Consider the following 25319-nt stretch of genomic DNA (forward strand, 5'->3'; position numbering starts at 1 on the left):
TAGTGTCCTTGTAACCCCTCTACTACAAATCTTATTAAAGGATACATGAAAACTTATTATTTTGTGATCACTATTCCCCAAGTGACCCCCAACTCTTATATTTGATATGCGGTCTGGCCTGTTGGTTAATATTAGGTCTAGCACTGCCCCCCTTCTTGTTGGGTCCTGAACCAGTTGTGAAAGGTAATTGTCTCTCATAGTTGTCAAAAACCGATTACCTTTGCTGGAACTGCAGGTTTCTGTTACCCAATCTATTTCAGGGTAGTTGAAGTACCGCATAATAATGACTTCCCCTTGAGTCGCAGCTTCATCTATTTGCTTTACGAGGATATTCTCCATTGTTTCCATTATTTTTGGAGATTTATAACAAACCCCTATCAGTAATTTATTATTTTTTCCCCCTCCCCTTATCTTCACCCACAGGGACTCTACATTTTTATTAAATTCACCTATATTATCATGCAGGATGGGTTTTAAGGACGATTTTACATATAGACACACCCCACCCCCTCGCTTATCTGTATGGTCATTTCTGAACAGGCTATAGCCCTGCAAGTTAACAGCCCAGTCATGGCTCTCATCCAGCCATGTCTCAGATACCCCTACCATGTCATAATTATGCTCCAACAACATTAGTTCTAATTCGTCCATTTTGTTGGCGAGGCTTCTGGCATTAGTATACATGCACTTGATGTTCCTCTCTGTACCTCTATTCTTTCTTAAATTATTAACTGTTCTAACCCCACCCCCCATGCCACCGCCACCCCCAACTTCCTTATTTGTGCCCAGGTCTCTATCTGCACTATCTTCCCCTCCTATAAATTGAATACCCTCCCCCCAATCCCTAGTTTAAACACTCCTCCAACCTTCTAGCCATTTTCTCCCCCAGCACAGATGCACCTTCCCCATTGAGGTACAGCCCGTCCCTAGCGTAGAGCCTGTAGCCAACTGAGAAGTCGGCCCAGTTCTGCAGGAACCCAAACCCCTCCTTCCTACACCAATTCTTGAGCCACTTATTAACCTCCCTAATCTCCCGTTGCCTCTCTGGCGGGGCACGTAGTACAGGCAGTATTTCGGAAAATACCACGTTCGAGGTCCTTGCTTTCAGCTTGCAGCCTAATTCCCTGAAACCCTCTTTAAGGACCTTCCACCTACCTCTAACTTTGTCATTTGTGCCAATGTGCACCATGACCGCTGGGTCCTCACCAGCCCCTCCCAGTAATCTGTCCACCCGATCAGCGATGTGTCAGACTCGAGCGCCAGGTAGGCAGCACACCATTCGATGATCCCTGTCTTTGTGACAGATTGCTCTATCTGTTCCCCTAATAATTGAGTCCCCCACTACCAGCACCTGTCTGGCCTGCCATGCTCTCCTTTTTCCCTCCTTACTGGAGCAGTCACTCCTCCGGCTTTCAGAGGACATGCCTGGCTGCAGCAGTGCTACCCCTGTACTGGCACCCCCTCATCTGCCAACCTAGCAAACTTATTGGGGTGTGCCAGATCAGGCCTAGCCTCCCTGGCACTCTTCCCTCTACCCTGCTTTCTAACTGTCACCCTGCTTGCTACTCCATTGTCCTGCAGCTCCATCCTACCATCCCCCCCTCATCTATCCCATTGAGCATCTGCTCAGTGAGCAGAAGACTCCTCTCCATATTGTCTATGGATCTCAGTGTTGCCAGCTGCACATTTAGATCCAGAATCTGGGCTTCCAAATGCTCAACGTGCTCATGCAGCGCCCCAGAGTCCTGGTCGTTGCAGTACTGATGCTCCGCCGCTAAGGGGGGCTAAGGTACATCTGATGGCACTGAAGGAGTTCACCTGACCAGGTATCACAGACACCAATACACTTCACAGTCTGGCCAGCTAAGGGTGCTATGTATTAGGCCACTTCTCACAATCTGGTAAAACTGGGGGTTAGATAGGAAGTTAGACAGAAGCTGACTGGGTTGGAACCAGGCAACATCCTGTGGCAGAGGGTGTTGCAGGGGGAGATTCAGGGGGGTCCCTGTCAGGGGTGGGATCCTGACAGAGGCCTAGCAACCAGAGAGAACGTTACGGGACCGCGCCTGCACTTCATCGCGGCGGTACCCCAAGAAAGGACAAGAAGCGAGGTTTATTGTGCTGAGTGAGAAACAAGATCAACGCAACAAGGAGAAACACCAGTAGGAGTCGTGCTGTAAGATGAGACAACATCCTACTGAGGCACGTAGCCGGTGGCCGGAAACGCCGAGGAAGTATTGAGCTCCAGGCCTTACTTCAAACCTACGGCAGTCAGTTCTAGGCGGGCTGTCTCACCCAAAATCACCTAAGCAGTCACAGGGGGCAACATTTGGAGAGGGGTGACTCTAGGGTCCCAGAAGAGCTCCGAGCCTACCCATCATACGGGTGCGTTCTAGCCATATCATCTGGGGGGACGAAGAAGAAGATCATCATCGAGTTATGAGGGAACTTCAGAAACAGACACAACAGTTGTGAGGACTATCCCGTAAGCACAGCAGGGAAGGACCACAACACACAAGCGCTAGAAGGTAGGCACAGATTTCCACCTGCAAAGGGAACTCTGGAGGTGCCATCGGACCGGCCGGACTCCGGTAGCCCGGTTGACCGTATTCCAGGCTGAGGATCCTGAAGCCTTCAGTAAAGAGACTGCAACCTGGTGTCCTCATTATTCACCGTGACCTGCACCGCACCATAACATCATCACATTCTCAACTTTCACTGGACGCCCCTCAGCAGGGTCACGGACCGGGCCTAGCCACCGTGACAACCCCAGGACTGAGACACAGAGGCCCGGTACCGGGTACCCCTCGGCCCTGCGGCAGTGGGGGCGCTCCACTCACATCTCGCACAGCAGTATACACCCTCGACCGGCTGATCAAGGACTGCATACATGTGGCAAGATGTGCACTGGATGGCATTAACAATAGTGGAGCACATTTCCTAATGGGGATTGCACCACACAGAAACGTTAAATAAAAAATAAATACAAAGTATTAATAAAACACAGAAAGCAATTCCTTCCTTGGAAACTCCCTGATTCCAAAGTCACTGAATCACAAATCACACTTACTGCCGTTCACACTTACACTCAGGTCACACTCGCTATGCTGAAGATTTATAGATTTTTTTTTTCTCTATTTCCCCTCAACAGCAATCCACCTTGCTGTTCAAATGCACTTCCAAAAAGGTCAGTTTGTCTGATTTTTCTCTTTACTGTATATGTATCTTTTTGAGTAAAATTTTAAATTGTTCCTTTATTCTATAAACTTCTGACAACATGTCTCCAAATTTCCAAGCAATAGATTTTGTTTTTGTTTTTTCTGAAAAGGAAAAATGGTCAAAATTTTTTAAAAATACCAGTGCTTTCAGACCTCAAATAATGCAAAGACAACAAGTTCATAATCATTTAGAAACAACAATACTAATGTATTAACTCAGGAACAGTTCAGAAATCAATATTTTATGGAAAAAACATGATTTTTAATCAGTTTTCATGCATCTTGGCATGCTTTACACCAGTCCTTCACGCTGCTTCTCGTGCAAAAATGTAAACAGTTCTTCTTTGTTTGATGGCTTGTGACTATCATCATCCTCTTGATTACATTCCAGATGTTTTCAATGGGGTTCAGGTCTGGAGATTGGGCTGCCCATGACTGGATTTTGATGTGGTGTTCTCCTAATTTTTGCCACAGCTGTAGATGTCAGTGACACACACATATACAGTATATATATATATATATATATATATATATATATATATATATATATATATATATATACCCCGTATTTTTCGGACTATAAGACGCACCGGACTATAAGGCGCACCCAGGTTTTAGAGGTGGAAAATAGGGAAAAAAATATCTGAAGCAAAAAAATGTGGTAAAATATTTAATAACATAAATAGCATACTATTATAAGTGGTGTTATTATATATAATAGTATGTTATTATGTTGGAAGCTGCGGGACCAGTGTGGTGTCTGTGAAGTACTATATGAAGATGCTGGAGGGTGAGTATAAGAATGGGGGCACAGGGCTTATATTGAAAGCACCACTCCAGCACTGCAAAATAACACTGGAGTGCTGCTTTAAAATCCCATGGGAGAACTATAACTCCCAGCATGTCCTGCAGATCCTATGACATGCTGGGAGTTATAGTTCACCGAAGGAGTGGCAGAGTGCTTTATTGTGTTTTGTAAAGACTAACCTCTTAATTGTGGCAGCCAGCCACTGGGGTGAGGTAAAAGCATCCCATGACTGCACACACAGAGCCCTCCCTCTTGTTGCCTTTCCACAGCACAGGTTATAAGAGGAAGCCTGCAGATTCTAGTGGGGAGTCTGAAGGACCTGTGATGATGTCAAGAAGAGGGAGGGCTCTGAGCTGCCATGTGTGTTGTGAAATTGGATTTTGGGCTCCCCCGGTGGCCACTGGTGGAATTGAACTGGTGTGCATCATCCTCTCTGTTCACCTGTTTCCATCAGTATGTGGGAGTCGCTATTTAGCCTTGCTCCTCTGTCACTTCCATGCCGGTCAACATTGTAATCAGAAGCCTTTCTGTGCATGTTCCTGCTGCTAGACAACTCCCAGCTAAGTTGGACTTAGTCCTTGTTTGTTTTTGCATTTTGTTCCAGTTCACAGCTGTAGTTTCGTTTCTGTGTCTGGAAAGCTCTTGTGATCTGAAATTGCCACTCTGATGTTATGAGTTAATACTAGAGTCTTAAAGTAATTTCAGGATGGTATTTTGATAGGGTTTTCAGCTGACCATGAAAGTGCCCTTTCTGTCTTCCTGCTATCTAGTAAGCGGACCTCAATTTTGCTAAACCTATTTTCATACTACGTTTGTCATTTCATCTAAAATCACCGCCAATATTTGTGGGGGCCTCTGTCTGCCTTTCGGGGAAATTTCTCTAGAGGTGAGCCAGGACTATATTTTCCTCTGCCAGGATTAGTTAGTCCTCCGGCCGGCGCTGGGCGTCTAGGGATAAAACGCAGGCTACGCTACCCGGCTACTGTTAGTTGTGCGGCAGGTTTAGTTCATGGTCAGTTTAGTTTCCATCCTTCCAAGAGCTAGTTCGTATGTTTGCTGGGCTATGTTCTCTTGCCATTGAGAACCATAACAGTTTGACCGGCCATAAAGGGTTAAATTAATTGACAGAGAAAGGAGAGAAAAGAGAAGTCTGCTGAAGATTTTTTTTTTTTTTTTCTCAGTTCTGAGTGTGCTTGTAATTGAATCTCTTGCAAGTCTGCCTATATTGCAGCCTTTCTCTCTCTCTCTCTCCTTCTAATCCTGGAATGGCTCTGTGTTCACCTGTTTAAAATGGATATTCAGAGTTTAGCTGCAGGTTTGAATAATCTCACCACGAAAGTTCAAAACTTACAAGATTTTGTTGTTCATGTTCCTATATCTGAACCTAGAATTCCTTTGCCTGAATTTTTCTCGGGGAATAGATCTTGCTTTCAAAATTTCAAAAATAATTGCAAGTTGTTTTTGTCCCTGAAATCTCGCTCTGCTGGAGATCCTGCTCAGCAGGTCAGGATTGTGATTTCCTTGCTCCGGGGCGACCCTCAGGATTGGGCTTTTGCATTGGCTCCAGGGGATCCTGCGTTGCTCAATGTGGATGCGTTTTTTCTGGCCTTGGGGTTGCTTTATGAGGAACCTCAGTTAGAACTTCAGGCGGAAAAGGCCTTGATGTCCCTATCTCAGGGGCAAGACGAAGCTGAAATATACTGCCAGAAATTCCGTAAATGGGCTGTGCTTACTCAGTGGAATGAGTGCGCCCTGGCGGCGAATTTCAGAGAGGGTCTCTCTGATGCCATTAAGGATGTTATGGTGGGGTTCCCTGTGCCTGCGGGTCTGAATGAGTCCATGACAATGGCTATCCAGATCGATAGGCGTCTGCGGGAGCGCAAACCTGTGCACCATTTGGCGGTGTCTACTGAGAAGACGCCAGAGAATATGCAATGTGATAGAATTCTGTCCAGAAGTGAACGGCAGAATTTTAGACGAAAAAATGGGTTGTGCTTCTATTGTGGTGATTCAACTCATGTTATATCAGCATGCTCTAAGCGTACTAAGAAGCTTGATAAGTCTGTTTCAATTGGCACTTTACAGTCTAAGTTTATTCTATCTGTGACCCTGATTTGTTCTTTATCATCTATTACCGTGGATGCCTATGTCGACTCTGGCGCCGCTTTGAGTCTTATGGATTGGTCCTTTGCCAAACGCTGTGGGTATGATTTGGAGCCTCTTGAAACTCCTATACCCCTGAAGGGGATTGACTCCACCCCATTGGCTAGCAATAAACCACAATACTGGACACAAGTAACTATGCGGATTAATCCGGATCACCAGGAGATTATTCGCTTTCTTGTGCTGTATAACCTACATGATGTGTTGGTGCTTGGATTGCCATGGCTGCAATCTCATAACCCAGTCCTTGACTGGAAAGCTATGTCTGTGTTAAGCTGGGGATGTAAGGGGACGCATGGGGACGTACCTGTGGTTTCCATTTCATCATCTATTCCCTCTGAGATTCCTGAATTCTTGACTGAATACCGTGACGTTTTTGAAGAACCTAAGCTTGGTTCATTACCTCCGCACCGGGAGTGCGATTGTGCCATAGATTTGATTCCGGGTAGTAAATACCCTAAGGGTCGTTTATTTAATCTGTCTGTGCCTGAACATGCTGCTATGCGAGAATATATAAAGGAGTCCTTGGAAAAGGGACATATTCGTCCTTCGTCATCTCCCTTAGGAGCCGGTTTTTTCTTTGTGGCTAAGAAAGATGGCTCTTTGAGGCCGTGCATTGATTATCGGCTTTTGAATAAAATCACGGTTAAATATCAATATCCGTTGCCACTGCTGACTGATTTGTTTGCTCGCATAAAGGGGGCCAAGTGGTTCTCTAAGATAGATCTTCGTGGGGCGTATAATTTGGTGCGAATTAAGCAGGGGGATGAGTGGAAAACCGCATTTAATACGCCCGAGGGCCACTTTGAGTATTTGGTGATGCCTTTTGGTCTTTCAAATGCCCCTTCAGTCTTTCAGTCCTTTATGCATGACATTTTCCGTGATTATTTGGATAAATTTATGATTGTGTATCTGGATGATATTTTGATTTTTTCGGATGACTGGGACTCTCATGTCCAACAGGTCAGGAGGGTTTTTCAGGTTTTGCGGTCTAATTCCTTGTGTGTGAAGGGTTCTAAGTGCGTTTTTGGGGTTCAAAAGATTTCCTTTTTGGGATATATTTTTTCCCCCTCTTCCATCGAGATGGATCCTGTCAAGGTTCAGGCTATTTGTGATTGGACGCAACCCTCTTCTCTTAAGAGTCTTCAGAAATTTTTGGGCTTTGCTAACTTTTATCGTCGATTTATTGCTGGTTTTTCTGATGTTGTTAAACCATTGACTGATTTGACTAAGAAGGGTGCTGATGTTGCTGATTGGTCCCCTGCTGCTGTGGAGGCCTTTCGGGAGCTTAAGCGCCGCTTTTCTTCCGCCCCTGTGTTGCGTCAGCCTGATGTTGCTCTTCCTTTTCAGGTTGAGGTCGACGCTTCTGAAATCGGAGCTGGGGCGGTTTTGTCGCAGAGAAGTTCCGATTGCTCCGTGATGAGACCTTGTGCTTTTTTCTCGCGTAAATTTTCGCCCGCCGAGCGGAATTATGATGTTGGGAATCGGGAGCTTTTGGCCATGAAGTGGGCTTTTGAGGAGTGGCGTCATTGGCTTGAGGGGGCTAGACATCAGGTGGTGGTATTGACTGACCACAAAAATCTAATTTATCTTGAGTCCGCCAGACGCCTGAATCCTAGACAGGCGCGCTGGTCGTTGTTTTTCTCTCGGTTTAATTTTGTGGTGTCCTACCTGCCGGGTTCTAAGAATGTTAAGGCGGATGCCCTTTCTAGGAGTTTTGAGCCTGACTCCCCTGGTAATTCTGAACCTACAGGTATCCTTAAGGATGGAGTGATATTGTCTGCCGTTTCTCCAGACCTGCGGCGGGCCTTGCAGGAGTTTCAGGCGGATAGACCTGATCGTTGCCCACCTGGTAGACTGTTTGTTCCTGATGATTGGACCAGTAAAGTCATTTCTGAGGTTCATTCTTCTGCGTTGGCAGGTCATCCTGGAATCTTTGGTACCAGGGATTTGGTGGCAAGGTCCTTCTGGTGGCCTTCCCTGTCTCGAGATGTGCGAGGCTTCGTGCAGTCTTGTGACGTTTGTGCTCGGGCCAAGCCTTGTTGTTCTCGGGCTAGTGGATTGTTGTTGCCCTTGCCTATCCCGAAGAGGCCCTGGACGCACATCTCGATGGATTTTATTTCGGATCTTCCTGTTTCTCAGAAGATGTCTGTCATCTGGGTGGTGTGTGATCGTTTCTCTAAGATGGTCCATTTGGTTCCCCTGCCTAAGTTGCCTTCTTCTTCCGAGTTGGTTCCTCTGTTTTTTCAAAATGTGGTCCGTTTGCATGGTATTCCGGAGAATATCGTTTCTGACAGAGGTACCCAATTCGTGTCTACATTTTGGCGAGCATTCTGTGCTAGGATGGGCATAGATTTGTCTTTCTCGTCTGCTTTCCATCCTCAGACTAATGGCCAGACCGAGCGGACGAATCAGACCTTGGAGACATATTTGAGGTGTTTTGTGTCTGCAGATCAGGATGATTGGGTTGCTTTTTTGCCTTTAGCGGAGTTTGCCCTCAATAATCGGGCCAGTTCTGCCACCTTGGTGTCTCCCTTTTTCTGTAATTCGGGGTTTCATCCTCGATTTTCTTCTGGTCAGGTGGAATCTTTGGATTGTCCTGGAGTGGATGCTGTGGTGGAGAGGTTGCATCAGATTTGGGGGCAGGTAGTGGACAATTTGAAGTTGTCCCAGGAGAAGACTCAGCTTTTTGCCAACCGCCGGCGTCGGGTTGGTCCTCGGCTTTGTGTTGGGGACTTGGTGTGGTTGTCTTCTCGTTTTGTCCCTATGAGGGTTTCTTCTCCCAAGTTTAAGCCTCGGTTCATCGGCCCGTACAAGATATTGGAGATCCTTAACCCTGTGTCCTTCCGTTTGGACCTCCCTGCATCTTTTTCTATTCATAATGTTTTTCATCGGTCATTGTTGCGCAGGTATGAGGTACCGGTTGTGCCTTCCGTTGAGCCTCCTGCTCCGGTGTTGGTTGAGGGCGAGTTGGAGTACGTTGTGGAAAAAATCTTGGACTCCCGTGTTTCCAGACGGAAACTCCAGTATCTGGTCAAATGGAAGGGATACGGTCAGGAGGATAATTCTTGGGTGACTGCCTCTGATGTTCATGCCTCCGATTTGGTCCGTGCCTTTCATAAGGCTCATCCTGATCGCCCTGGTGGTTCTGGTGAGGGTTCGGTGCCCCCTCCTTGAGGGGGGGGTACTGTTGTGAAATTGGATTTTGGGCTCCCCCGGTGGCCACTGGTGGAATTGAACTGGTGTGCATCATCCTCTCTGTTCACCTGTTTCCATCAGTATGTGGGAGTCGCTATTTAGCCTTGCTCCTCTGTCACTTCCATGCCGGTCAACATTGTAATCAGAAGCCTTTCTGTGCATGTTCCTGCTGCTAGACAACTCCCAGCTAAGTTGGACTTAGTCCTTGTTTGTTTTTGCATTTTGTTCCAGTTCACAGCTGTAGTTTCGTTTCTGTGTCTGGAAAGCTCTTGTGATCTGAAATTGCCACTCTGATGTTATGAGTTAATACTAGAGTCTTAAAGTAATTTCAGGATGGTATTTTGATAGGGTTTTCAGCTGACCATGAAAGTGCCCTTTCTGTCTTCCTGCTATCTAGTAAGCGGACCTCAATTTTGCTAAACCTATTTTCATACTACGTTTGTCATTTCATCTAAAATCACCGCCAATATTTGTGGGGGCCTCTGTCTGCCTTTCGGGGAAATTTCTCTAGAGGTGAGCCAGGACTATATTTTCCTCTGCCAGGATTAGTTAGTCCTCCGGCCGGCGCTGGGCGTCTAGGGATAAAACGCAGGCTACGCTACCCGGCTACTGTTAGTTGTGCGGCAGGTTTAGTTCATGGTCAGTTTAGTTTCCATCCTTCCAAGAGCTAGTTCGTATGTTTGCTGGGCTATGTTCTCTTGCCATTGAGAACCATAACACATGTGATGCTCCAGCCTGCCCACTTCTGACATCACACAGGTCCTCCTTGTGCACAGCACTCAGCGTCCAGCCCAGGCAGATATGCAGCGATCTCCTCCTCCCTGGCCCCTGCTGCTGCTGCCTCCTCCTCCTCCGGACACACAAATCTCCCCAGCTGCTGCAGGAATCCAGCGCTGAGGAAACCATGTGTGTCCCTGCTTAAGTGGAGTATTAATTTGCTGCTCCAGGCTCAGCTGATAGGTGGGCGGGGAAGCAGCTAATGAATATTCACTGCACTTAATCATCGGGACCACATGGTTTCCCCAGCTCTGATTCCAGGCAGTGGGGACATTTTTCTGCCTCCTGAAGTGGGATAACAGTGCGATCCCACTCGCTGCTGCCCCCCTCCCCACATGCTACATCCCTACCATAAGACGCACCCACACTTTCCTCCCAAATTTGGAGGAAAAAAAGTGCATCTTATGGTTGGAAAATACAGTATTACATAAAAAGATAGAAGAAAAGCTGGCAATTACAGTATCTGCCGTGTACTGTAAAATCACTGCTGGAGACAACAGGATAGAAGGGATGGATTGCATACAGTAAATACATATAGAATAGATAGATGTATAACTGGCAGTGACATATGCAATTAGTGCACTGTGTGTGCAAACTACTGTACATGTATTTAATTAATAAAATGTATATTTCAGAAAAAAATGGCATGGGCAGGAGTGTTGAGCATTCCAATACCGCAAGTATCGGGTATCCGGCGATATTTGCGGTATCGGAATTCCGATACCGAGATCCGATACTTGCCGCATATCGGATACCGGAATCGGAAGTTCTCAATTCAAACAGCACGAATAAAGCCAATGAGGAATGATTACAAGTGTGGGCACATCCTGTTCAGCATGGTGGGCATGAAACTACTGGCAAGGCTGTGATTGGCTGCTGAAATGATGTCATGCTGCAGTTTAAAAGTCGCTGGCGCCATTTTGGGCTCACTCTGCTGTGAATTTAGTTAGGCATAGGACGCTGTGTTCTGACTGAGGGCCAGTTGAGATAGCGATTTGCTTCTTTGTGCTTTTCCCAGGCTAATTTAGCAACCGCTGTGTGTTCACCTTGCTTTTGCCTTGCAGCGCTGTTTTCACAGCGATCTGCAAGGTCTCTGTGTGTGTGTGAGTGCAGCCCACTCTGAAGTCTATGTGCAGCCATAGCCGGTTGTATCCAGCTCAGGGTGGTTCACTGACTCATACAGTTCTATCCATTCCATTGTCCTTTTTTGCAAATAGTGCAGGCTGCTGCACATTTTTTCAAATAATTCCTATTAGTGGCTTTCCACCCGTATCCAGCTAAATTGTGGAAAAACACTACATAGAATAACGTAGAGGAGGTTTTTGGGGCCTTGCAGAGCCGTTTACGGCTGTCTGCACGGTCTCCGTGTGAGTGCAGCTCGCTCTGTAGTCTGTGTGCAGCCACAGCCGGTTGTATCCAGCTCAGGGTGGTTCACTGACTCATACAGTTCTATCCATTCCATTGTCCTTTTTTGCAAATAGTGCAGCCCGCTGCACATTTTTTCAAATAATTCCTATTAGTGGCTTTCCACCCGTATCCAGCTAAATTGTAGAAAAACACTACATAGATAACGTAGAGGAGGTTATTGGGGCCTTGCAGCGCCGTTTACGGCTGTCTGCACGGTCTCGGTGTGAGTGCAGCTCGCCCTGTTGTCAGTTCAGCCCCCAAAAAATAAATAAATAATAAAGTTCACCAAACACACCACTTTACAGTTGTGTAGGCCACATTAGCTCATATTAAAGTCTAGTCCACACTTTAGAAAATTAGTGTTTCTTATACCTGTTAGGAGCTGTTCAGGAATAAGCACACTAAGCCGTTAGTACTTTTCTGCTTATCTTTATCAGTCAACCAAGATGAAGAAGGCAGGGAGTAAGGCACGTGGGCGTGGGCGCGGAGCAGGGAGAGGACGTGGGGATTCTGTGCCTGCTGCAGGCATCGGTGACTCATCATCACCCAGTTTCAGCAGGGAACAGTCCTTCATGCGCAGCTTTGTTGGAGAGCACCGTACACCGCTGCTGTGTGAAGACCAAATTGAAGCTGTTGTCGGATGGATGGCAGCTAACGCATCGACTTCAATTAGTGCCACATCCTCTCAGACACCGAGCACTGGAGAGCACCCATCTGTCTCTTCACCACCTGCCAAATTGCCAGGCAAACAGAGAGCCCAGGACAGGAGCCGTCTCTACTTCTGTTCTCTGAATCTCTTGGCTTGGAAACGGGGCCAGCCAAGCAGCATTGGAGAAATGGAAGAAGAGGCAGGGTGCAGTGATGCCCAACAGCTTTTTCTCTCTGAGTCTGAAGAGGCGGGTGGGCCAGTGCCTCCAGTCACCACACCGTAGAACGCATCCGCTGATGACACTCAGGTGCCACTTTCTGGTGCGTGCTGTGCTGCTGAGACTACCCAGGAGGAGCAGTTGGTGGCAGAGGGTAGTGTAGATGATGAGGTCCTTGACCCATCGTGGCGTGAGGGACAGGAAGGTGGTGGGAGCAGCTCTGAGGAAGAGATTCCCCGAACGGGCCAAAGAGGGAGAGGGAGGGGGAAGAATGCGGATCCTGTAGCCTCCACTTTGGCACCCATTAGGAGCATGTCTCTTCCAAAAGCCAAAAAGGGCGTTCCCAAGACTTGCAGTGCCTGGTCCTTTTTTGACACAGTTGCAGATGACATTTGCTATGTCAAATGCAAGGTGTGTCATCACAAAGTCAAAAGAGGGAAAAATGTCAGCAACCTCAATACCTCCAACATGTGGAAACATGTGCGGACCAGGCACGCGGCGGAGTTACAAAAACACACTGAAGACCTAGGCCTACCAACAGCCGCAGCTACCACCTCTTCAGCTCGTGTTGCCTCTTCCTCCAGCTCACACACAGCTGGTTCGGCTTCCTCCCAGGATCGCCATGGAAGAACCTCTGGCACTGTTGTCCAGAGACCCACTGTAATTCCACCCGCAGCACCACGTTGCCAGTCATCCTCACACTCCCAGCCCAGTCTACAGCCATCGGTAGTACAGGCATGGGAGAAAAGGCGGCCTTTCTCGTCAAACCACCCACGAGCACAGGCTCTGACTGCAGGCATTACCAAACTTCTGTCACTGGAAATGCTGTCATTCAGGCTGGTGGAGACTGACAGCTTCCATGACTTGATGTCATTGGCAGTCCCACAGTACAATGTGCCCAGCCGCTTTTATTTCAGCAGGCAAGCCATCCCTGCCCTGCACAAGTATGTGGAGGGACACATAAAACACGCGCTACTGAACGCCGTCAGTAGCAAGGTCCACCTCACCACCGATGCGTGGACCAGTCACCATGGACAGGGGCGATTCCTTTCCCTCACTGCCCATTGGGTTAATGTTGTTGAGCCGGGTACAGATCGTGCGAGTGGCGCAGGACGTGTCCTGCCCACTCCAAGGATTGCAGGAATCCAGTCTGTATGCATTGACTCCTCCTCTTACACAAGTTCCTCAGAATCATCGCTGCAGGAGCCATCACAGTCCACCTCCACATGGACCCGTGAACGTTTACCTGTTACGACCGACATGAGCACAGCCATGGCCAAACGTCAACAGGCTGTCTTGAAATTAATTTATTTGGGGAATCGAAGCCACACAGCGCAGGAGCTCTGGAATGCCATCAAGCAGGAGAGCGATGTGTGGTTTGTGGCAGCGAATCTCCAGCCAGGCATGGTAGTGTGTGATAATGGCCGAAATCTGGTGGCAGCTTTGGGCCTCGGCAACCTCACTCACATCCCATGTCTGGCACATGTGCTCAACTTGGTCGTACAGAGTTTTTTGAGGGACTATCCGGATCTTGATGCACTGCTGCACAAGGTCCGCCTAGAGTGTGCTCACTTGTGGCGTTCCAGCATGGCAAAATCACGCATTGCGGCTCTGCAGCGCCGATTCCGCATTCCGGAACATCGCATCATATGTGACCTGCCTACCAGGTGGAATTCCACGTTACATATGTTGGAGCGGTTGTGTGAGCAGCAGCAAGCAGTAATGGAGTACCAGCTGCATCAGGCGCAAATAAGTCGCACTCCGCGCCGTTCAGACTTCACAACCACAGAGTGGGCCACTATGAAGGACGTCTGCCAGGTTTTGCGTCACTTCGATTATTCCACGCGGGTGGCGAGTGCAGATGATGCACTAGTCAGCATGACTGTCCCCCTTATCTGCCTGCTTGAAAAATCACTGCAAGTGCTAAGGGATGATGTTGTGGAAGAGGTGGAGGATGAGGATTCACCATTTCCATCATCTTCTGGACAGTCAGCGCCACGTGGTTCCTCACAAACGCATAGGCAGGGGACACTTTGTGAGGAGGATGAGGAGTAGTCAATGGAGGAGGAAGACATTGGTCCAGAGGAGGGAGTTACACAATTGTCCAGTAGTCAGTGTGTACAGCGAGGGTGGAGTGATGACGAGTGGGCAGAGATCACGCCTCAAGCAGGGGACAGCGTTTCTTGGCCAGTTGGCAGTCTGCAGCACATGGTTGATTACATGCTGCAGTGCCTGAGAAACGACCGCCGCATCGCCCACATTCTCAACATGTCTGATTATTGGGTGTTCACCCTCCTCGATCCTCGCTACCGGGACAACGTACAAAGCCTCATCACACCGTTGAACCGGGAGCGTAAAATGCGGGAGTACCAAGACACACTGGTGAATTCCATCATCTTCTCCAGTCCAACTGAGAGAAGTGCTGCTAGTGCTTTACAAAGCAGCTCAGTGCGTCCAGGCAGTGGAGGAGGCTCTGCACAAAGATGGAGCAGAAGCAGTGCCTCTGCCCAAGGCAAGACCAGTATGGCCCAACTGTGGCACAGTTTTGTGTGCCCGCCACAAATGTCTACACCATCACAGACGGCTCCAGTCAGCAGGAGGCAACGGTTCCATCAGATGGTGACAGACTACATGTCTTGCCCTCTTGCTGAACTCCCAGACGGCTCTTCCCCTTTCAAGTTTTGGGTCTCTAAGCTGGATACATGGCCAGAGCTAAGCCAGTATGCATTGGAGGTGCTGGCTTGCCCTGCGGCTAGTGTATTATTGGAACGCGTCTTTAGTGCTGCAGGTGGTGTACTAACTGACCGTCGCATGCGACTAACCTCCGATAACGTTGACTGGCTTACTTTCCTGAAAATGAACCAGGCCTGGATCTCGCAGGAATTTGCCACTCCTCTTCCTGATTAAATAATTGGGTGACTGTCTACAGTATCCAGGTCTCCTGTTGTGTTCATCTTTCTACCACCTGAACTATAATTCCTGGGTTCCAACACCGCCAGTTGAGGCTCAGAAGTGCCGTCTGCACAGTCAAAACATACGACCCAGTGTTATTGGGTGTCAGTAACGTCAGCTGATCCCCAGCTGTGTAGCCGGCAATGTGTCCTGCGACCGCCACGCTGACACAACAACTGAAATGTAAGGGAACCTGTCCCCCCCCAGGCGTTTGTTACTGAAATAGCCACCTTGTGCAGCAGTTATGCTGCACAAGGAAAAGGTAACTATTTTTGTTTAGCTCCTTGCACACGCAGAACTTAACACTTTTAAAGTGTGTCCACTGATACCGTAAAACCATCCCAGAGGTGGGACTTTCCTTTGTAATGTGACGCAGCACACCTGTCATTCCTACCCTCTTGGCGACGTGCGCCGCCTCCTCCGCGTTGTTTAATTCTGTCCCGGAGCCAGCGCTGTTATGTTATCCCTTGGCCAGGCACACTTTGCGGTGCCCGTCTTCTGACATCATTTGGTGTCAGGCTGGCTGCGCCTGTGCAGCCACGCTGGACGAGATCCCGCCTTGCAGTGTCTTCTGATTTAATCACACTGCGGGCCTGGGATCCATGGGCATGCGCAGTGCATATCTTCACCTCAGGCTCTCACTCATCTCCCTCCGCCTTCTTCAGACTGTGCACCGTCAGCTGATCCCTAATAGCATGCCACGGCCATGACACCACACAGTCTGAAGAAGCCGGAGGGATGGGAGTGAGAGGCGAGGATATGCACTGCGCAGGGCCATGGATCCCAGGCCCGCGGTGGGATTACATTAGATGACACTGCGAGGCGGGATCTCGACCAGCGCGGCCGCACAGGCGCAGCCAGCCTGACACCAAATGATGTCAGAAGACGGGCAGCGCTAAGTGCGCCTGGCCAAGGGATAACATACCAGCACAGGCTCTGGGACGGAATCAAACAACGCTGAGGAGGCGGCGCATGGCACCAAGGGGGTAGGAATGAAGGCTGTGCTGCGTCACATTACAAAGGAAAGTCCCACCTCCGGGACGGTTTAACGGTGTGAGGGGACACATTTCATAAGTGTGTAGTTCAGCCTTTGAAAGGAGCATAATTAAAAGAGCCACCTTTTCCTTTTGCATCATTAGTGCTGTACAAGATGGCTCTTTCAGCAACAAACGCCTGGGGTGGGGGTTAAAGGTTCCCTTTCAACTTGCTCCAGTGCAGGCTTCGGCCTACACTCTGCTCCCTCTGCTCCTCCTGCTGACCCTGGGCTCTAACACCGCCAGTTGGCGCCCGGAAGTGCTGGCTGCACAGAGAAACACACTCGCCAATGTGTCAGTGGGGTTCAGCAACGCCAGCTGTGCCCCTGCTGTGTAGCCGGCAACGTGTCCTGCAAACGCCACGCAGACACAATGCTGCCGCCAGTGCAGGATTCGGCCTACACTCTGCTCCCTCTCCTCCTGCTGTCCCTGGGCTCTAACACCGCCAGTTGGCACCCAGAAGTGCTGGCTGCACAGAGAAAAACACTCGCCAATGTGTCAGTGGTGTTCAGCAACGCCAGCTGTTCCCCTACTGTGTAGCCGGCAACGTGTCCTGCAAACGCCATGCAGACACAAGAACTGAAATTGAAGGGAACCTGGCCCCCCCCAAGGCGTTTGTATGTATAACAGCCACCTTGTACAGCAGTAATGCTGCATTTGTACAAGGTGGCTCACTAAGTTATTCTCCTTGCACGCGTCGAACTCATCAAGTCTAAAATGTGTCCCCCGAGACCATTAAAACGTCCCTGAGGTGTGACTTTCCTTTGTAATGACACGCAGCGACCCCCTTGGTAGCGCAGCCCTTCTTCTGACATCATTGTTTGGCTGGCTGCGCCTCTGCGGCCGCCCTGCCCGACACAACGCCCCTCGGTGTCTTATTTATTTTGACTGCGAGGGTGTGATTGACGGGCATGAGCAGTGCATATCTTCGCCTGTCCCTCATCTCCTTCCGCCTTCTTCAGACTGTACGGCTTCATGGCCGTGGCATGCGATAAGGGATCAGCTGACGCCACACAGTCTGTAGCAGGTGTAAGGACACAAGTGAGAGGTGAACATATTGACTGCACAAGGCCATGAATCCCAGCCCCGCAGTGTGAATTAAGGAAAAGACACTGCAGGGCTGGGATTCATGGTCAACGCGAACCACACCGGCCGACATGAAATGATGTCAGAAGACGGGCAGCGCTAACAGCGCATGGACAAGGGATAACACAACAGCGCAGACTCCTGTACAGCTAATAACGACGCTCAGGAGGCTGCGCCCAGCACCAAGGTGGGATTTTTGACAGCTGTGCTGCGTCTCATTAAGAAGGAAAGTCACGCCTCCAAGACAGTTTGACTGTATCAGGGGCAAAATTTTATACGTGTTTCGTTCAGCGTCTGCAAGATTCTAAACTTAAAGAGCAACCTTTCACTTGTGCAGCATTATAGCTGCACAAGGTGTGGCTCTTCTAGTTTGTAACACCTGAGGGGGGGTTAAAGGTTACCTTTAAAATTGGTTCAATTAGGCTTCGGCCTACACTCTGCTCCCTCTGCTCCTCCTGCTGACCCTGGGCTCTAACACCGCCAGTTGGTGCCCAGAAGTGCTGGCTGCACAGAGAAAAACACTCGCCAATGTGTCAGTGGGGTTCAGCAACGCCAGCTTTGCCCCTGCTGTGTAGCCGGCAACGTGTCCTGCAAACGCCACGCAGACACAACAGACCTCCAAATGCCTCCAGTGCAGGCTTCGGCCTACACTCTGCTCCCCCTGCTGACCCTTTGCTCCAACACCACTAGTTGGGACTCTAGGAAGACAATCTTGAATAGGTCCCCATCCTGGTTCCAGTACCGTCAGCTGGTTCCGGGTAGAGCCTTTGGCTTAGGTGCCTCCTTCTGGGTATCCGAGTTCCACCAACGTCAGGTGGTCCTTGGTAGTGCTTTCAGGCACGGGTACCTCCTGCTTAGTAACCGGGTTCCAGTACCGTCAGCTGGTTCTCGGCAGTGTCTTTTGCTCTTGTACCTTCTGCTCCCCATCCTGGTTCCAGTACCGTCAGCTGGTTCCGGGCAGAGCCTTTGGCTTAGGTGCCTCCCTCTGGGTGTCCGAGTTCCACCAATGTCAGGTGGTCCTTGGTAGTGCTTTCAGGCATGGGTACCTCCTGCTTAATAACCGGATTCCAGTAACGTCAGCTGGTCCTCGGTAGTTCCATTGGCTCTTGGACCTTCGGGTAGCCATCCGAGTTCCAGTTCCATCAGCTGTTTCTCGGCATTTTCTCAGCCTTTTTGTACCTTCTGCTACATTTCCAAGTTCAAGACCCTAAAGACGATGACCCGGAAGACCACCCCTAAGATGACGACGACACCAGAGACGACAACCACTGAGATGACGACGACCCTGGAGACGACGACGACATGGGAGACCGAGAAGCAGAAGAACAAGAGGCTGCAGAACAAAGAGCAGAAGAACATTAAGCATATCACTAAATATCAGAGCAAAAGATATTAACTAAATTATAAGCAGAAGAAGACTAAGCAGTGTATGGGGGTGAGTCGGTTCCTCCTCGTGGTGCCCCTGGATAAAGCCTGATGCTGCAGGCCAAACTGAACGCGGATAAATCTAACTGTTTTGTGACAGGCAGAACGGAAGGTGTAATCTTCAAACTTTTATAGATAACAACTACGGGAATGCCTGTCACAAATAAGAATATGATGAAGAAGTTGAATATGAAGAAGAATAATAGTTAAATAAAAAGAATATGAACAATGTAACAAGAAAAATTGTAGGTAGAAGATGAAGAAGAAGATGAATAAGGTGAAGAAGAACTTGATGTCAAAGATGCTGATGATGATGAAGAAGAAAGTGTGGGAGAAGTAAAAAAGAGGGTGAAGGGCGTGGAAGTAGTGAAACATCAATATCTGACAAAATAAAAAAAATCTTAAAGAAGTTGTCCACTACTATAACATTTTTTTTTTTTTTCATAAATCTTGCTATTATGGGCCACTGAAAACATCTACTGTGTTTATTTTAGCAATATTACCTTTTATCATGCTGTAGCGGCACATCTTTAGTGCTGGATTCAGCTCTCATGGGGTTAATCGACAACTTCCTTTCTCCTGAGTTATTGTGCTCTAATACTACAAGTTCCATGATGCATTGCACTGCTACTAAGCACGAACCTACCACACCCACTCCAAAACACACCCCAACCCCTCCCTCCTCTCCCTCCTCTATCTTCAAAAAGATTTGTGATGTCATTTCTGTCCAACCTCCTCTTTTACATTTGTCCAACCCACACTCCATTACACACAGATAAATGGACAGATAGATAGATAGATAGATAGATAGATAGATAGATAGATAGATAGAGAGATAATAGATAGATGTATCTATATATCTATGTCTATTTCCATAGATATGTCCATATCCATGTTTCTAAACCCCTTCACCCCCCTGGAGCTTTTTTGTTTTCGTTTATCGCTCCCCTTCTTTCCAGAGCCATAATTTTTCCGTCAATATGACCATGTGATCTTTTGCGGGACAAGTTCTACTTTTGAACGACACCATTGGTTTTACCATGTCGTGTAGCAGAAAATGTGAAAAAAATTCAAAGTGCAATGAAATGGCAAAAAAGTGCAATCCCACACTTGTTTTTTGCTTGGCTTTTTGGCTAGGTTCCCTAAATGCTAAGGCTGTGTGCACACGTTGTGGATCTGATTGCAGATCCGCAGCGTTTTTGCTGCACTGAAGTGCATCAAATCCGCAGTGTAGTGTACAACCAATGTAAGTCTATGGGAGCCGCAGACTTGTTGTGCACATGCTGCGGAAAAAGCCGCACCAAAACCACACCAAGAACTGCATCAAAACCGCACCAAAACTGCAAAACTGCAAAACTGCAAAACTGCACCAGGTTTTGATGCAGTTTTTGGTGCAGTTTTGATGCAGTTTTTGGTGCAGTTTTGATGCTTTTTTTGGTGCGATTTATGCGCGGTTTTAATGCCGTTTTTGGAAATAAGTAAATAAACGGAAAATGTGCATGATTTGAATGGAAACATGCATGAAAAAACGGATTCCAAGGCCGGATTCATCATTTCACAGCTCAGTTTCATACGTTTTTTTGCCGCAAAAAAACGCATGTGTTTATTTGCGGCAAAAAAATGCATTGCTGTCTATGTAAACGCATGCGTTTTTAAGCACATGCGTTTGTTTGCGTTAAAAATGCATGCGTTTTTATAGAAAAAACCAGAAAAAAACACTGAAACACCACCCACCACCATCAGGGTGATAAAGGGATCCAAACCCTAACCCTACGCCTAACCTCACCCCTAACCGTTTAATGAACATTTTCTGACAGTCATAGTGCCACGATATTTCAGTGCCACGTATTTCAGTGCCACGTATATAAGTGCCACGTATATAAGTGCCATGTATGTAAGTGCCACGTGCCACGTATATAGGTGCCACGTGCCACGTATGTAAGTGCCACGTATGTAAGTGCCACGTATGCAAGTGCCACGTATGTAAGTGCCACGTATTTAAGTACCACGTGACACGTATTTCAATGCCACAGATTTAAGTGCCACCTATGTAAGTGCCACCTATGTAAGTGCCACGTATTTCAGTGCCACGTATTTCAGTGCCACGTCTTTCAGTGCCACGTATTTCAGTGCCACGTATTTAAGTGCCACGTATTTCAGTGCCACGGATTTAAGTGCCACGGATTTAAGTGCCACGTATGTAAGTGCCACGTGCCACGTATTTCAGTGTCACGTATTAAAGTGCCACGTATTTCTGTCACGTTTACGGTTAGGGTTAGGGTTGATGTCACCGCTCTATAGGACCCTCAGTGACACACTGACAGGAGGCAATGGCTCCTGCAGTGTATCACTGAGGTTACTAAAGTTCACTGGTCTCACTTTATGGCAAAAAGCTGCGTGGGAACTTTCTCATACAGCATGCCATAAAGTGAGACTAGGGACTATTTTCTCACAGGGGCGTAGGAATACATTGTGGGGAATACATTGTGGAAGGATACCTTCCTCCCCTCATTGTGTTCCTGGAGCCCCTGGTGAGTGGTTGCGTCAGCTGATGCTGCTGTTCTCCACGGGAGATCGTCGTGGGACACTCGTTTTAATTGGATTTCTGCGGATCAGGGAGTATAGTGTTTGTTTATTATTTTAATATTTTTTACAGATGACAATGGCTTCGGGGATCAAAGTGACAAGTGATGGTGAGTATGTAATCTATGTTTAATGTACTGTATGTCTATATGTATGTATGTATGTAATGTATGTATGTATGTACTGTATGTAATGTATGTATGTATGTATGTACTGTATGCGCATGTCGTCGCATGGCGCATGTCGTCGCATGGCGCATGTCGTCGCATGCCGCATGTCGTCGCATGGTGCATGTCGTCACATGGTGCATGTCGTCGCATGCTGCATGTCGCATGTTGTTGCATGGTGCATGTCATCGCATGCTGCAGGTCGCATGTTGTCGCATGGCGCATGTCATCGCATGGCGCATGTCGCATGTCGTCGCATGGCGCATGTCATTGCATGGTACATGTCGCATGCCGTCGCATGTTGCCGCATGGTGAGTGTCGTTGCATGGTGCATGTCGTCGCATGGTGCATGTAGTTGCATGGTGCATGTCGCCGCATGGTGCATGTAGTTGCATGGCGCATGTCGTCGCATGGTGCATGTAGTTGCATGGCGCATGTCGTCACATGGTGCATGTAGTTGCATGGTGCATGTCGTCCCATGGTGCATGTAGTTGCATGGCGCATGTCGTCGCATGCTGCATGTCGCATGGCGCATGTCATCGCATGGCGCATGTCGCCGCATGGTGAGTGTCGTCGCATGTCGTGTGTTGTATGTATGTATGTATGTATGTATGTATGTACTGTATATGTGTATTTTTTTTTTTTTTACATTCAACACATTAGCTGGATGATGGGACTACTACTGTCCCATCATTGGCTAATGTGTCACTCACTGCCACTGTAGCAGGCAGAGCCCGATGGGACTTGTTGTCCCATCGGATGATGCCTGCACACAGAGACACACACACACCACCCCCCAGCACATACCGGTCCGCACAGCGCCGGGGACCGGGACCGCACAGCACCGGCGCTCGGGACCGCAAAGCGCCGGCGACCGCACAGCACCGGCGCCCGCCCGCACATCCCTGCCTAGCACCGCCCGCCCCAAGCACGGCCCCGCAGGCAGCCTCAGCCCCGCCCACAGCCCAGTCACTCTTTATGAGTGACTGCTGTGTGTGGAGCCTGGGGACACGCCTGCTACTGACGTCACGTCAATTTCCAGAGTCTGGAAATTGACGTGACGTTGGCGGAAATGAGCGGAGGCTGAAGCCTGGGGGTCACGTGACCCGGACTCAGGCACCAGCATAGCGCCGCTCACAGGCGAAAACGGCTAAAGAAGGTATTTACACAAATCATCAGGGGCCCCGGGGGGATACATAGGGGGGTTAATTGAAAGTAGTGGACAACCCCTTTAACATAGTCAATATCTTTGTAACTCCGAACGTCTTTTTAAATTTTAAATTAAAATTCCTGCTATTCTATTTGATTGGGCTAAACCTCTATGCCTTTAATGTCTCCGCCACCTCCCCCAATACATCCTACATTATTCTTAGTTGTTTTCCTTCATGTAGAATGAACCTACAAGGAAAGAAAGGGTTTATTTTAATTCCGATATTTTAGTCCCATTGACTTGCATTGGTATCGGGTATCGGTATCGGCGAGATCCGATATTTTGCCGGTATCGGCCGATACTTTCCGATACCGATACTTTCCGATACCGGAAGGTATCGCTCAACACTAGCTCCTGCGCAATTTTCGTAACCAGCATAGGGAAAGTCGACAGCTGGAGGCCGATGTTTACAGCTTGGGAAGGGGTTAATACCCATGAAACTTCTCAGGCTATTAATATCAGCACACAATGGTATACTTAGCCTTTACTGGCTATTAAAATGGGGGACCCTAAAAAAAATGACATAGGGTCCCACTATAATTAATAACCAGTAAATGCTATGCAGACAGCTGCGGGATGATATTAATAGCCTAGGAAAGAACCATGGATACTGCCCCCCTGGCAAAAAAACATCAGCTCTCAGCCGCCCCAGAAAAGGCGCATCTCTAAGATGCGCCATTTCTGTCACTTAGCCTCGCTCTTCCCATTTGCCCTGTAGCAAGTGGGGTGATAGTTGAGGGGGTTGATGTCGCCTTTGTATTGTCAGGGGACATCAAGCCCTGAGGTTAGTAATGGAGAGGTATCAATAAGATGCCCCCATTACTTACCCCATAGCCACATTGTATGAAAACACAGACACCCAGAAAAAATTCCTGTAATTGAAAGAATGACACAGATTTCTTTAGTAATCTTAATTAAACCATACTTAGGACCTCACCCATTTCCCTGATGCCCTTGTCATCTACAAAAGAGTGAAAAAAAACCCAATAATATTACTCTCCTTTACACAGAGATGCTGCTAATCCAGTTGTCCCACGATGGGTCCAGCTCTGCTACATCTAGATGGCAGGCTGCATGGTTACATGATGTGACCATACAGTCTGTAATCCAGCAGACACTGAGCACTGTGTGCTCAGTGTCTTCCAGTGAACTCCTATTCCCTATCTTAAGGGACCGTGAGCATGAGAAAGTTCTCCTGCTCATGGTGCTGTCAGACAGGTCCTGCGAGTTCACAGCCAGCAAACTTACTTCACCTTTCTGATGTCAATGGATGCTGGTATAGATTCTCTTATGAGAGAGAATTGGGCTGACTATACTACTATCATTCGGATCAAACTTGAGAAAATCACAGAACTTGTGTGGAGAAGATGGTTCTCCGTCTTAATTTCTCCATCTTCTCCATTGTCTCTGTTAGCATACAACAGACTTCACTCGAATGACATCGGAGTGCAGTCTGATGTTTCACACTAACCCATAGACTTGTATGTGTGCATGTGATCCGAATATCAGAGCCACCCGCAGCATGCTGCGATTGTTTTCTCATGCCGAATCGACATAAGAGAATATTCACAAAACTGCACTGCACCATAATATAACATTGGGCTGAGTGCCATCTGATAGAAAACAGTAAAGTTCGGCATCCATATAGAAGACTTACGGTTTTGGGACAGACACCGAGCACCACTAATAACCGCAAGAGCAGGCAGCGGCTGATGAGAGTATACCAATAATCAGCCAGCGCCTGCGCTCTAAATAAATAATTACATTTTTTTTTTAAATGCGAGTGTTTCGTGTCTTTTTGATAACCACCCAGACAAAACTCACAGCTGGGTGCTTCAACCCTCAGCTGTAAGCATTAGCAAGGCTGGTTATCAAGAATAGAGGGGTCCTCACTGGCTGTGTGTTTATTTACAATATAATTATAATATTAGTAATGGATAGGTGTATTATATCTCCACTACTAACCCGTGGGCTTGATGTCACCAGACAATACAAAGGTGACATCTATCCCACAAATATAAACCCTACTTGCCACTGTTACAGGGCAAGTGGGAAAAGCCAGCAAAGCACCATAGTTGGCGCCTCTTCTGGGCAGCTGTGGGCTGCTATTTTTAGGCTGGAGGGTATATCCATGGCCCTTTACCACGCCAAGAATACCAGCCCACAGCTGTCTGTTCAGCTTGGCTGGTTTGTCAAAGATGCGGGGTACCTCACACCATTTTTTAAAATTATCTATTTAAATAATTTAAAAAAAATAGCATGGAGAAACTTCTGTTCTGTTCTTGGTTGCAGTCCCAGCTGTCAGCTTTGCCTGGCTGGTGATCAAAAATATAGGGGAACCCATGTCAGTTTTTTAAAATTATTTATTTAGAGCGCATGCGCTGGCTAATGAATACTCCCAGCAGCCGCCGCTTGCTCTGGCTGT

The sequence above is a fragment of the Ranitomeya variabilis genome, chromosome 1 (genome assembly GCF_051348905.1).
Source record: "Ranitomeya variabilis isolate aRanVar5 chromosome 1, aRanVar5.hap1, whole genome shotgun sequence".
In the NCBI taxonomy this organism is placed as follows: Eukaryota; Metazoa; Chordata; class Amphibia; order Anura; family Dendrobatidae; genus Ranitomeya; species Ranitomeya variabilis.